This window comes from Varroa jacobsoni, unplaced genomic scaffold, assembly GCF_002532875.2.
Source record: "Varroa jacobsoni isolate VJ856 unplaced genomic scaffold, vjacob_1.0 scaffold_1336, whole genome shotgun sequence".
NCBI lineage: Eukaryota > Metazoa > Arthropoda > Arachnida > Mesostigmata > Varroidae > Varroa > Varroa jacobsoni.
This window is the reverse complement of record NW_019214238.1, coordinates 92,035-107,577: the sequence shown is the minus strand read 5'-3', so window position 1 is coordinate 107,577 and position 15,543 is coordinate 92,035. Positions and strand designations below refer to the sequence as shown.

General features: G+C 40.0%; 1 long non-coding RNA gene across 1 annotated transcript; it reads left to right on the top strand.

Annotated features, from left to right (window-relative positions):
* Nucleotides 1-957: 957 nt before the first annotated feature.
* On the top strand, nucleotides 958-15,308 carry LOC147752298 (uncharacterized). The gene is made up of 3 exons (XR_015314413.1): nucleotides 958-1,487; nucleotides 11,916-12,490; nucleotides 14,274-15,308. It is a non-coding gene; the product is annotated as an uncharacterized LOC147752298 (long non-coding RNA).
* Nucleotides 15,309-15,543: the final 235 nt, after the last annotated feature.

Below are 15,543 nucleotides of genomic sequence, written 5' to 3'. Positions count from 1 at the left end.
CGAACCGCCGTTTTCGTGCTCTTTGACCTTTTTTTCTAAGTTTACTGTCCATGCCTTTGAAACTGTGGATGTCGACATAATCCATAAATTACCACCATAAATTTAATCTCGAGAAAATTAATATCTGATTTACCGATTTGATCAATTTCATTAAAATGTCTGCAATGGCTTTTATCATGAATTAGCTAGAGATTTAATATGCGTCTTCATATCTACCCAAATTTTAATTTTCTAACATAATTCATCCAAGAAATTTGTAGATGTGCTGTATGACGTGTGTCTATCGGCAAACGATCAGCAGCTTTCAAGTCATATTTAAGAACCGGCATAGCTCGTGAAATTTCTGCTAGGTGGAAAGGTTTACTCACGCGCTAGGATTCAAAGGTATATTGTGGTTATAAACTTTGAAACTTCTACTTGAACTTGTTTCGACCGCACGAGGCGTCTATTCGCATTAGTGCTAGGTCGCCCCAACGCCTTTGGATGTTTTAGTTATACAGTAACGATATTGCAACACTATGTTGGCCCGCGCAAACCCACCCAGACATCAAAATTTCTCGCTTTTACGATTTAGAGATCCAGCTTTGTACCGATAGCTGCTGTGAATACATTAGGCAAATCTATCCCAGCTTTGCATTTTGTTTCATACAAGATTCTCGAGCACTTTAATTTATAGCCATGTCCGTTTCGATCAAGAAGTGAACCCTTAATTTTCGTCTATTAGTACAACGGATCAAAGACTGTATAGTCTGACACTCTACCTAAACAACATGAGCAAGTCATCACCATTCACAAACGTTGCAGGAGTCATTCGGAGTCTAAGCCCACGTATAATCATTAGGGGACGGTTGTATAAACATCGACCACTCTGTATACATGAGTACACATTTCCTTCTTAAACAGCTGTTTAATGAATAAAAAAAGCAAAAAAAAAAATCAGCAATGGTCAATTTATTTATCTCTCTCTTCTTAAACCGATATAATTAATACAAGTGTGTATTCTCCGGGCTATCTACTGCACTATCGCCACATAGTATGTGTTCAGCCTATTGCAGCTTGTCCGAAAAAATGGTCTAGCAATGACGACTGAGTCCTAACCATAATAGTTACGGTCCATATAACGAAACCCCGAAACGAATAAGAGCAGAAAGACTGCGAGTAGGGGTCGTTTTCCCGAGCACTTTAGAAAGAAACGAGTGGTCGTAACGTTTCTCCTTAACTCACAGTGTGGTCTTTTTCTTCGACGCAAGCGACGCGGCAGCCGCAAGCAGTAACAAGGCTAGAAGTGTGCGTCACACCGAGGGTCATGCTTTAAAAGGCCGTAGGAGGAAAAATAGGAAAAACGGCCTTCTTGCTTAGCCCAGCGTCGCCTCGTATCGTCGCAGTCTAGTTCGGATTCGGCGAGTGCCAAGCGTTAAGCAGTGAAACAACCAGCTAAAAGAAAGACACAAAAGGAGAGGAGGAAAGTAGACGGAAAAGGGAAACGGGTGAGGATAGCTTACGAAACATAGTGAGTGAGTATATAATTCATCCGGAAAGGTCTGTCTGTTGGCCGACTCCGTACTGCAGCCGGAGTGCCTTTATTGATTATATTTATTAGAAATCTTCTGCTGCGTGCAACAGCAATTGACCCCGTCTTTAGCCCGAGACCCCGGCGACTCGGCGGTCCTCTGGCGACCGCTGGACTGCCTTTGGATTATCTTTCCCTAACGAGAACCTCGGCGACGACGGTACCGGCGATAAGAATGACGCAAACACAGGTGAGGCTCCCTGCACCCTGGTGCTGAGTGACGATAGCAGACGCATCGTTATTTTGTCACTCTCGCCGTACCGCCCTTTCAATTCAGTTTCCTTTAGTAGACAATACACACACTTCGTCTTTCTTCTTTTCTTTGTCTCTTTTTCTCTTTGCACAGGCTCTCGTTATGCTCTGTTATCTCGTACTTTCTTATCTGAGAAGTGTAAGGTAAGGAAAACGTCGGTCGTGACGTGAAAGATACACAATTTTTAGGCAATTCGAGAAAGAGTCTGCGGCGAAATATTCGGTCTAGCAGAAAGAACAACGTAAGAATTAATTTTTGTGTTGGGGTCAAAGCAAAGGCCATATAGCATTCAGCGGTAGGGGTTTAATGGCATCTCTCAGTTGACATTAGGTGTTCGCACTGCAAAATTACAACCGTTTTACGATATGGCTTTCATAAAAAAATAGGTAGAATCTTCGACTTCCAATAACTTCCTCGTATGCGGAAATTTTGCTCTCAAACTTGGTCAAAAGTTATGTTTTTGACTGTGAAGAACTTTTTGCGTATGGAAAGCCAATCCTGAAACTTGACTAAAAATCCTATCTTTGAAGGTGCCAGATGTATCCTAGCTCCGTAGTACTCTCAAAGTAAGGTATGTGTCTACTAAAGTTAAGGACATTTAACAAGGTGATCTATAATAGTTACGAAGCCTTGTTATGTACTGAAGGGGGTTATTAGGCCCCTAAAATAACAGTGTTTTAAAGCTGAACAAAAATAAACACAGAGGTGAAAATTGTGACATTTATTAAGATGAGGTCTGGCAGAAATAGAGTACCTTTGAAGTGGCTGAATAATATGGGCCAACTAACACTAAAGTTTACCGTAATAGATCGACAAAGTCTATTGGAAACATCGGTTTTTATTACGTATTATACAATATAACAGATGTATGCTAGTTGTGTTACTGTTTTGGTAGTTTTCCTGTTTAAGCGTTTTTTGCACATGTGATAAAAACTAATGGTTTTTAGTCTGTGTTTTGCATTTACAAACGACAGCGAAGTATTGCTCTGAACTATTACAACAGAGTTGTTTGTGTGAAGACACTACCGCGGAAATGTGTGATGCTACTGGAAAATCAAATGTAAAAACACTTCAGTAAAAGATAACTATAACGAAAAATTTAAATTCTGTATAATTTAGTGAACGCAGTTGTTAATGTCAGCGTCTTTCGTTTGGCAAGTTGGAATAGTATTCCATAGTTTTATATAATTTCCGCGTTACGTATAGCGCTTTTAAACAGGAATAGAACGAATGATGGCAAGCCTACTAACACGAGCTGAATTTGAAGAGTTACATCTGAACGCTAACAGTAGGTTGTGTGTGTATTGTTCTGATAAAATCTTTTTCGCTCAGAGCAATGATCAGGATTGGGAACGGAAAGCATCGTAAGGAAAAAGCGTTCATGTATAACCACTTGGTAAAGAAATCAAAATGCTCGGCTTTGATACATGGTATTACAATGTAACATCTGCGTCGTATTTGATAACAAAGTTTGATTGGGATGAAAAGAGAAATGTATCTCTGACGATGACGACCCTTTCAATGGTGTGTAATGGGTCACTGGACCGATGGCTCTCTATCTAAGTGTAATTTCACGGACACGCCAGGAGATCGCCTTACGGTGATAGATTTAGACAACAAAGACTAAAGTGACCCAAAATTACAGCCGACCCATATAACTGACACGACGGTGTCAATGTAATAGGCAACAACGACGGAATCATTAACACGATTACCTCATAGCATGTGTTGCACTCAAGACGCAAATTATTGTGTTTGCTAGCACCCAGGTGCGGGCCAACTTCAAAAACGCGGCAGCTTTTAAACCGTTAGAGAAGACAGCATCCTTGGGCAAAACATAACTATGAGCTGTTTCCCCACCTAACAGAAAATGTATTCGTCGTCACTCTTCGTATCCTTCCTGCATTCGTTAACCAACCTAGTTATTTCCTCTTGCAGGAATAATAAGGTCTAGTGTTGAGGAACTCTATTAAAGTCCATTCAGTTTTTGAGGCCGTCCCCGCTGTCAAATGTACGAATACGAGTTTCACTTTTTTCGTGCACGAGCACGAGGCTTGGAAGATGTGGAGGGTGAGAAACAATCTTGGATATAGCTTTTGCAAAGCGGCTTTAGCGGCCCTCGCTGTATGACGTTCTCTTGCCCCTCGTGCCTATCGGCCTTTCCTGTTAGACAGCATCGTCCAGTAGAGGGAACTGGACATATTTTGTAACGTATCTGGTGCTTTCAGTCCTATTAAATGCAAATCATGCTATTTTTCGGATGAAAATCTGGCTCAATTCTGAGCTTAGCCATTTTTGAAGGAATTACCCATTCCTTTCGGTGTAAAATATAGATGTATAGACAGCACTTCGCGTCACCTGTAGGAATTCTGCGTAGAAATCTATCGTTGTAGCTGTGTACAGACCGGTGCCAGAAAAAATATTACAGGCCAACGAGAAACTGCGTTTACCTATGCGCTTCATCAAATACATCACTATACACTCCATAGAAGTCAGGCCATACCCAGGCTTCCTCATTCTTAATGAAATCCCATACATTTAAGGTATCAAGCAGTAGTCTAGTGTTCGCAGCTTATCTTCTCGACAGTGACGAGCGGTTTGCCATCCACGGTTCTCATCAATATCGAATGACCAAGACGGGGTGTATTTTTCAGGTCCAAGATCCCATTTTGGGATTTAGCAAACACCTTCGGGCGATGTTCTTGGTTAGTAGGTTCTTGCTGTGTTAAGCATAAATTTTCCCGGCTGCTTCGACAGCTTTTTGGCTTAGGGAAAAGGGGTAGTATAGTAGGCATCAAAAATGCTTTTTGCACTTCTTTCTAGCAGATTTCCCAATTCTGAGGTTCTCCTGTTACATTTCTCTCCACCAGGAACATCTCTTTTGAAGTCTGAACTCAGAACAGATAGAATTATGTTCACTTAATAATGAAATTATAACAGCTTCTGGATGATATGTAAAAGTACACAGATAGTAGAGATAAAAAGTGGAAAGCAGGCGTTTAAAAAAAGCGAGTATTACTTTGTCATTGGCTTCACATATATATATATATGCATAGTTATTTACTAATTTAGGATACCTAAGGCTAAGAAATTATCGTTACGGCAATTCACTCAGTAGGATTACCTCATAGTTCCTTCTGGTTCATCGTTAAGACAGCAATGGTCGCTTACCCCACGGACTTCGTGGCATTACGGTAACTTGTTGATATTATTGGCCGACTGGTTTCCTTTCAGTTTCGTCGTCTATGTTATCATTGTCAACCTTCACTGTTGTTTTCCAACCCCTTTCTGGCCACACTTATATTGATTATAAATAGTTTGGCTAACCCGGTCTTTTTCTGGGGTTGTGCAGCTAATATCTTTGGGTATAGATGTTAGAGTTGGCCAGATGATGCCATCCATCGCACAATCTGACCGAGTGGCTAAAGCGTCGGCTTCTCATTTCGCTCCGCGGGCAAACGGCAAGTAAAACCGCTATTCCTTGTTCGCGGCTGCCCAATGACGCTCCACGTCCAACACAGCTGTCTAAGTTATCCGAGCGCAATTCATTTATCAGCTTCCATAAAGCTTTGTCTGTTTCTGAATGTTCCCTACGAGCTGTGCTTTTATAAAGAAAGGGCGAAGGACAAGTGAAAAGTGCCCATTGGCCTGTAATGCGCACTGTTATAGAATGATTGTTATAACTGATTCGTCTAGCCTTATAAGGTTTCGCCATAAAATATATATGTGAGGCTATGAAGACCATCACACTAGAATATCCGTTTCCGGTTAGTTGTCGTCTCCGCTAAGCATCACTGGAATAAGACAGTGTTTGTCGACGATTACCTTTAAATATTACCCAAACAATGTGCGTGTTAAATTATTCCAACTGGATCAAAGTAAACTCAAGTGTAGCTGCATACTCTTAACTTACCACTCAATTGCAACCGTAATAAAATCATTGAAACCACAGTATAACAGAGCTGTTAAGTTAATTTGTAAGTCGTCTGCGGTCGACCTTGATTTTCGAGAAGAGGCGAAAGATCATCCTGTGGGTCATTTCGACTATATATATATATATAAAGTAAAGCAAATGTAATTTCACAGTTTCTTTCCAACTTTTTCAAGTTATTTGAAGCTTAGACAAATACTGACCGCAGCAGTACTGGTCAATGAAAATTAAGTTACCAGCATTCGAACTAAGCTCTGCGCCTATTTTGCTCAGTAACTACAATTTTAAGTATTATACGACTTGCGTACGATAACAACTTGCTCTTATTTGGCTATTTGGCCGAGAATTATCAGCCAACTTACATCTCAAATAAGTTTACCAACTACGTACGATAAACGTTCTGCGGAATCCGTATGTGCAGGGATTTCACCGCCGTCAATTGATTGCCAGATTGACCGGTACGTATCAGACTTCCTCTAAAAGAAATGCGGCCCGCTTACTATGTCAGCTATGGACAAAGGTCATCTTTCGTTTGCTTGAATCATATTACGTACTTTTATGTCGGTAAATATCGTGTCTCAACATAGCGTTGATTAATTACGCTTGCGGCTCTAGGTGCAATCTCGGAACCCTAGCGACATTAACATGCGAACAGGTATACTACCAACGAGTAGGTGGAAAAGTGCACAACAAAGGGATCTGACTTATTTCAATAGTGGAAATAGCAATCTGCGCCAAGGTAAGCCTACAACCTATGTCAAACCTGCTAAGTCTTTTACTTCTAAAATATGGTTGGTATTAATTTTCGCTGCGATTGTAATTACTGGCGTTCTGGCCATATGGGAAAAAAGCTGGCCTAAATTAGACTAGAAAATAACGTGAACCTTCCTTGTGGTTGCCCCTATTATCGTTACGTCTTTTTGTATCGTTTGCCAGATACTTGGGATGATTTACCTTCTATATATTCGGGTTCTTTAATACAGGCCTCGTATCTAACCTTAGTAATTCCAAATCCCCAGTTGAACCACATCGATTTTTATTTTATACCAGGGTGTACGCAGTTGAAACGTAATTGAAACATTCACCTAAAGATGCATGTCGCATTATAGAATTGCCAGAATTCGAATTGGCCCAAATAAATTCATTACGCAAATACGCAATATACAAACAGAAAGTGAAAACCGAAGTAAAAAGGACCACGAATCCTTACCGATCATTTACTATATTCGTGCTTATTCTGGATAAGGTATTGGGAGCAAAAAGTCCTATAAACAGGCTACGAGTAACCTTTGAACCAGCAAATTAACCCATGGCATCAAATCGTTTAATAAAAGGCAATGAAGTTAGGCCAAGTAGCCTGAATACGAACTCCGGGCCTACAGCTAACTCAACTGCCAGCAGAAAAATAATCGACGACCTGGCACTCAAATAAATCGACAGTCCTGATCCGGATCGCATCTTTTACCAGGTATCGATATAAATATAAAATAAGGGCACTTTGCCATGGCGGTTCATTTACTACGTCTTCTATTTATACCCACTGCAGTGATATTTGGATTTCAGTTTACCGCACAGGGTCAGACACCAACGCTGGCTCTGCGGACGAAAAGTGGTTTCACAAGAGAGCATTCTAGTGCCATTAAACACTGTTAATCCCTAATGCTGTTGTCACCAAAAAAGTATGCTGAATAAAAACCCGAAAAGAAAGTTGTTTAAACGAAAAAGCGCTCAACTCATAAATATAATCTGAAGACTACTCTTCAATGTTTTACTGTAAATTCAAGCTGATCTTCACTGACTGATATCGTTTCGAAATTTTATACGGCTATGATATGTTACTCTTTATTTCCATATGTCCTTAATAATCGTCGCCGTAGACGAATGCTCAAATTATCCTATTCAATTTCAGAACGTCAAACGCAGCTCAGTGGAGCACCATAGCATAAAAACGAGAGAACGCCATTAGAAATTTTACAGAGAAAATATATAGCAACAGGAAGAAGCAGAAGTCCAGTCTCATAATTATGCAGGCCTTAAAAAAAGTACAGCCGCACCGTAAATAGCAAAGTGTCAAACAAACTTCGGAAGATGGCCTACCGCGTTGACAATAAAGTAGCGCTGGTGCTATATTTTTCGACTGATTGACCGATGAAACTACCTTTTTTTTCTAGCTTCTCAATAGCTTTCTAGGCCCAAAATAACCACCGAAGTATAACCACGACACCTGTCGAACGGCCTATCTGGTAAGTACCAAGGACAGCAGGGGATTTCAGGTAAATAGAGATCGACTGATGAAAATGAGTGAATGGCAAAATTGCAACATTGGCTTTTACGTACGGCTATGTCTTGTCACTGTTGTGAACGCTTGGCTCAACAATAGAAAATATTTATACGCCATTGGTAGAACGTAGGATTACGCATACTATCTAGATTAATTCAGTAAGAAAGTACTAATAAGCGTAGCTTCTGATACCCAAGAAAAGTCATTCATCCGTCATTGCCTTAACAAATGGTTGCTATGCTCTTATAGAATAGGTAGACAATTCAGCTTTACAAAACTTCTAATCTTTTTCATCGCTATAGAAAATCATGGCAATTTTTATAAATATTGTTAAGCTTTTGCAAATTATATATATATATATATATATATATATATATATATATGTATATAATAATTTCAATCGAAAAACCAGAGAAATTATATGAACATTTTCACGAGAAACCGGTATCTTTTACAAGCAGGATTACGAGACGAAGATTACGAGAAGAATAGGTTTCCAGCTGGACTGGAATATCGCCCAGGTGATTTCTCAAAAACAAACTGGTACAAAGCCGAAACTTAGATCGACTATACGAGCTAAAGAAAAATTTGGGTAGCTGTAATAATAATGAATAACGGAATGGGCAAGGTGTCAAAAGGTAGACAAGAAAATTATTGCAGATGTCCTATTCCTTTTTATTATGGCAGGACGACGAAGAAGCTTCAGCAAAGCAAGTCTCGTTGAAGCATTCGAATAGAAAAACGTAAAGCAGGGACAGGACAACGGTTCGCGTATACTGAAACGACAGTTTACTCTAGCCTATGACAATGGCGTTTAACAAATCGGTTAAACCAATAGTAACACACTCGCAGGTTCAAGCCTGCGAATCCATTCCCGATACTGATGATGACTGCTATCATTGTCACCATAATAATCATCATCACCACCAATTACTTTACTAAACTTTTGCACCAGTCGAGAGTCTTAGCCCGTAAGTTTTCTACGCACGAAATTTATGCAAAATTTCTGCATAATGTTCCGCCGTCCCCAGTTGACAGAGTAAATGACAACGTCACAACCGATTCGGCAAATTCTGCACACCGTCTCTGTATTGACTGTTAGCTAAGAACGGGGAGACAAAGTAGAAGCGAGACGAGTAGCAGACGAAGTACGTGACACGTTTCTTTCTTGGTAGGCTACAGCTTTCATCGACGTAATCGTGTAGCGTAGAATCTAGTGCAACACAGATTCTAAAGATCCGTTTATCGTCAGCAAATTTGGATGGTGGCAGAAGACGAAAACAGCGTTGGCTTGGTGGCCCCGTGAAAATGGGCCTCGAATGGGTAGAAGCAAATGGGTATGAAGGTGGGACAAGCTTGCAGTCCCAACACCTAATCCACGCCTCGTCCTGCCCGCTCGCTTGAGAATCTAAGCCGATTCCAATATCTTGAAGGCAGGCTCAGCTTCCCGTTTCAGCCCAGCTTAGCGTCAGGTAAGCAAACGCTGTTAGCTGTCGTCTGTTTGCGTTCTTAGCTGGTCGCGCTGCTGCCGATGTTAGAGGTACGGCAGTCGCTTGAAAATGTCTAAAGTCGGTTCCGAATGAATGCGTGAACGGACCAGCGACGAAATAGTTTTTCAGTCCTGTCGTCGGCTAGTGCGCCTCTTTGCATGAAGCCGTCACTAACAATACGGGTTGGCTTCATCTACGACCCGTTTTTCAGCCCTCTTTGCTCCATCTTTTCCGCTGTGCTTTCGTCGTCTTCGTCGGATGAGACGTCGCTAGAAGCGACAATCTTTACGGATAATGCTTAGCTCTCTGCAGAATCAAGCTGATGCGGAGACGATGTACACATACAGATATATATACCCTCACACATGTGAAGCTATACGATCGTACTTTATATCGTCATATATATATATATATAGAACACAACCCACACTCTAAGAGATTCTGATAGTTGATAATGCTGGCTCGAATGGAATAAGGGCCGACATGTCATGTGCTAGGTTTACGAGTGACAGATTTTTAAAGCTCATGACCCTGTTTTGGCAATGACTCTTGTATAAAAAAAAAACACATTTTTTGATATCTCTTTTTCGATAGCCCTGCTTTTTCAGTACGATCAACGAAATTATGATATTATTACTAATGAATATCATTGTACTGTTTATAATACAACGTTATAAAATAATACTGCTTGTTAGTAGAGAGACCCAATGCAAAGCTATTTCCGTGTTATCGATTTTGTCAAGTTGTTGCTGGCCGTAAGAATTTTACAAATAGTATCTCTTTAATGAGTCGCCGAAAAAAGACGGGAGATTATTGCTGCTTCTATTGTAAAAATATTGTAAGCATTTCGATAAAATACATGAGCTTTGATGGTCCTGGGACAGTACTGCATCTCTTAATGTGCCTGTATACCGTCGTCCTTGGTCGATTTGCGTCGACATTAGTGAGCTTTCCAAATTTACGTATTTACAAATTATAGCAATAATTAATCGGGACGATGGCACAGTCAGTGGGACATCAGGCTTATAAATATAGATCTTATCGCGTTTATCGATTTCTACTTGCGATTCACAACTTTCTTTCAAGTTATTTGTATTTGTAAATAATTACGGACGCGACAAGCTGGCATCTATAGCAGCCCGTTCCATCGTTAAACTTAACTACCGTACGTATTACTGAGAATCACCGGCTTTGTGACTTGAACGTCCAAGTTTTGAAATCAAAAAGGCCGATTAGAGGTGGTCCCGAAGACAAATGTCCTTGCTAAGCTTTAAGCTAATATGTTTCTAACTACACATACAAGAAAATATGTGGGTACTGTCAGTCGCAATTGTTCTATTCATTGGCGAACATACGCAACGATTTTAGCGCTCCATAAAAATAGAAGCATGCTTGACCTACAACCCGAAACAATCGATTTAAATTACTTTTTACGTATTTATCAAAAATACCTTCTGCTGTTAAAAAGTTAACTATCGATATTTACGTTGAGCAATATAAGTTTAATGATTTTCCAACATTGGTTTTTTGTTGCAACCCAAAAAAGCGTTGGGTTGTGCCTTTATTGTTCAAATAATGTATATTATTCATTCTGTTCAATTATCTACAAGCCTATGTGCTATGTTTGAATTTTAGGTTAACATTATACTATTGCCATACTTTTGAGGGGTTTCTTCTTAGATTTCTATTTAACGCTTATTTAAGAACGTGTGTGGCCTCGTAGTAGTAAGACTGGAACAGCATTTACTTAAATTTAATTTACTTAAAAAAGAAACTTAGTGATCTGTATTCGGTTGAAGCAAACATTCGAATACACTCAAATGCCCTTTCGTTAGCTCGCTCACTAATTCGTTCCGATTATTAATTAATAGTTAATTGGTTCGTTGATTGATCGATTTTCTCAGCACTTGTTTTTTTTTCGATTTTGGCATAAATGATCAAGACTTGCCCTTCTTCAAGCATATTTTGCAATCATCCGTGCTGCTATGCCACAGTCCTACTTGACCTTAATCAAAGTATAGTGGTCTGTATAGATCACCGTACGTAAATAACTCTGTATTGCAGCTATTGTCCGCGTCGTCCCTTCTGGCATTGAAATCTTCCTAGCCGAAGGTCACTGATTCAAATCGGGCATTGCATCTTATGCTCTCATCAAGTGTTGACACCATATACGATAATAAATAAATACGATAAATATGTACTGATGCAACTTCTTCATTCTGAGTGAAGTTGTTACTGAATTCAGTTGCATTGTGGGGTGCCCCTGTTAAGGCTCTTGGCTGAGGGATCAACTGGTGTAACACAACACAGATTTCGGTCATAGATCAAATACAATTACTGCTAAATTAACGTAGGTTTTACCATTTGTCAAATTTCCCTATTCCACACAGGTAATGCGTGCCTGAGTGTGCTGCCGTATAAAGTTGTTCTCTACCTCTGTATGACTTCCTGAAAAAGTACGACGACAAGGTTAGGAGGCGGCATATTCCTGTGCTATAGGTGGACCAAGGCAATGCAAGGTGTATTTGGTGAAGGAGTAGTTAGCCTGAGAGGTACGCCTGGTGAGGGACGCACGACGAATGGACGGGCCATTAGGCCGTGTTGATTATGCACAACTGTCCGTAGAGAATTCAGTAAACGGCGAACGTTGATCGCATGCCCCTGGCATCGAAGACACGTATGATGGTGGGAAACATATTGCAAAGTTCGATGTTGAGAAATGTCTTCCGCTGGTGAATATTGAAAGCAACTAAAGAGGGCGATACCTGTATACTTGCGCAAATATAACTGGGGTACTAGAGAAAACATCCCTACAAAATAATGATAACCTGCACCGCGTCCGTGACGCTAATCTCAGCGACTGATTTGTGCAGCAACGTTGATCAACGCTTCTGGTAACATGCTCCCGTCTGATCGAAGTGTATTACAATGTCAGCCGGAGTAAAAATCTCAGAATGCGCACCAGGTATCGTCTCTATTTCTGATTAATTTTACAATAGACGAAGCTGTAGTGGGTTTGGTAAACGCTCCTGCTTAATCATTGATATTGCGATTATCAAAAGTCGTATTTCCTGTCGGCCCTATTATTCTATTTTCTTGTTAGTTGGCGCCTTCTAAGGTGCGAACTAGTCTGCTAAATAGACTACTATAGATAACATTAGGCTCACCGTTTTGTTCGCACCTAAATAGATTGATATTCCTATAATGGAGCGCCGATATTATCGATAGCAGCAATGCCGTAAGGGGATTTTGATTCCCAATAGGCATGGCAAAATGGAGCGCTAGGGGAGAACTCGTCGAACACCTAAATGTCATAATCGGATTGGATACTCATCGCGAACGCTGTTCGTGAGGACTCTATTCTGCCTATACTATTCTATACTATTTCTATTGCCTATTCTATGCTGTCTCAATACTGTACTTCAGCTGTTATTTTTTCAATACTCCCCGAGCCATCATTTTTTAATAGCCGTATCATCATTGATTTTGGCTCACAATGGGCAACTTGCTCCAAATGCCACAGCCATAGAATGAATGCAAAAGTAGCGAATAGTGATCATTCTTTCAAATTTTTTTCGATTTAGCTAAGCAAGAAAAACGTAGACAATGATAATAAGGTGAACAATAGGAAATTTAGCAAAGGACAAGGCTACGGTATATTGAAACGCGTTTTAAGTTGTATAGTAACGCGAAAACAGTAGTAACGTAGAATAGCAATAACGTATAATGCAAGCTTCAAAAGAGTTCAAATATCTAATTATTGTGCGTAAGTGTGAATATTTCTTGTAGTATAACTTCACTGAAGTTTTATCATGGTCGAACTTATAAGTGGATGTAAGCTGGGGATTTTCAATACCTTCAAAACAATAACTCTATTATTGCTTCTGAAACGGAAGAACGACCATGTAATAGCTTTCGAACTTAATAAATTCTCGATTAAATATACTTATTGGGCTTTTTGCATTCTGGAAACGCGCTGTATGTCGCAGAATGTATGTGCCCCGAGTGATGGCTGTCGCTTCCAGCCAACCTAGTTGTTCCTTTGATGAACGTACGGTTTATCATGACTGTTCTCGCTTATTGCCGCAAGTGGTAACAACTCCATTGAATGCCGTCAGACGCAACGAATCAACTTCCGGATTTTAGGTCTGATAGAGTTCGCTTACTTTTTATAGGTTCGAAAGCAATGCGAACGTTCTCCCCTAAAAAAAGAACACATTTGTACGTCAGGACATAGTAAAGATTGTTATAAAGGTTATGTTGCACGATTCATTATCTGGCCTTCTAGTTTAAAACAATGTCTCTTAAAGATTTAGTTGTAATCATAAATGTAAATGCTACTTAACAAACTTGCGAAGTCGTCGTCTCGCACCTAAATCGTTTCACTTCGCTCGTAGGTGATTACAGACCTAACCTAATCGAAACTATGGATCAAATGCACGCCAGATATTATAGTTATGTTCTAATCGTTTCAAGGACATGGCCTTTGTTGGTGAGGTGATCTTATCATAGAATGTCCGACCAACCCCGTACTTCGTCGGGTTCAATTGTCTTGCTTTCTCGTTACAATCCGCCTCCTATCAGACTATATACTTCGTGTCACGTGGATAAGCATGGAGACCTATTTAAAAGTGCCTCATATAAGCACAAAGGAATCTTTGTTTCATCCACATAACGTTAAGAACTATTATTTTGATGAGGAATACTCAATAAAACTAATATTTATAAACTTTTGTCGAATCTTTTAGTATATCAGCTTGTCCCATACTACAGTCATAAGGAAGCATTGTCAGACAAGCAGTACCGCTTACGGGCAAAAACATCTGTTTCGTTGGTCTACTCAACGGTTTCTAATGGCGTTAAAAGAATACCTTTAAGCTCATTGACTTCCGGACTGGCTTTAAGTACGGCTCGCAAATCCGGATACCCGACACGTTAGCATAATACGATGTTCCCATGAAGACACTGAACTTCTTCAAGACTGTATTTCAATTCAAAGCTATTATATTTAAGGACTGAATCACCGAACACTAACCTATAACCCAAACGAACGGTTTCTCCGAACCCTTCGACCATTGTCTATCGCATTACTAGCTGCCAACCTTGAACAACCAACAAATAGCAAGCAGGTATCCATTGGTAAAGGACGATGTTGTACCTATATATTAGCAGCCGATTTTACCTGTAGTGAGCGTTATCGACTTTGGCCTTCTACGTAAAAGATATTGTTTTGGAAATTGACGACTCACAGAAGATTTAAACGGTGAAATTCAAGCGTGACGGTCCGGTAGTAGAGTTGGGTGTCCTTCTCTCAATTGGCGATCAAACATAAACAAATTCACATACTTGTAAGTTACACTGGACCTACTCGTAAAGTCGTTCAGGGCATATATCGTGGGCGCTATATTGATTTAAAGCCCTGAAGGCCTTCCCTTAAAAGATAGTACCAAGGGCATCATCATATGGTATCCAGCTATACTGAGCAGAGCAGTTTTCTATGCTAAACAGCATCGAACCTGTCTTTCTAAAAGAAACAGGCAACTTTGCGTTAAGGAATTTTTTTCATCAAATAAATAAAGGGAATGCAAGTCACGAATGGAAAAATGTATTTAGAAGGAACTACGATAAAGTGACTAGACACGTTATCTATCGACTTTGTTAATTACAACCGGCGGCTACCGCGAGCGTAAAAATAACTATTTTTGCAAACGTTGTATATATATATATATATATATATTTGGTTAGTAGTCACCTATTTTAGAGTGCAAATAAACTGATATGCGTAAGTTAAAAGCCAGTCTTATTCGTGTCTTTAGTTTATCGTTGAAATCTTACCTAAAAACACAGCTCAGTTGCAACGAATTGGGTTGCCATTGCGGCATCACTTAGTAAGTAATCCGCTCACCCGCTCCCGCTAAACCATTCTCTTAGTGCCTACCGCACTCCTCTTTCTCCAGCCTTAATTAATCAATTCTTGCAAAAATCGCAAAGAGTGCACCATTTTATTTCTGAATCGCT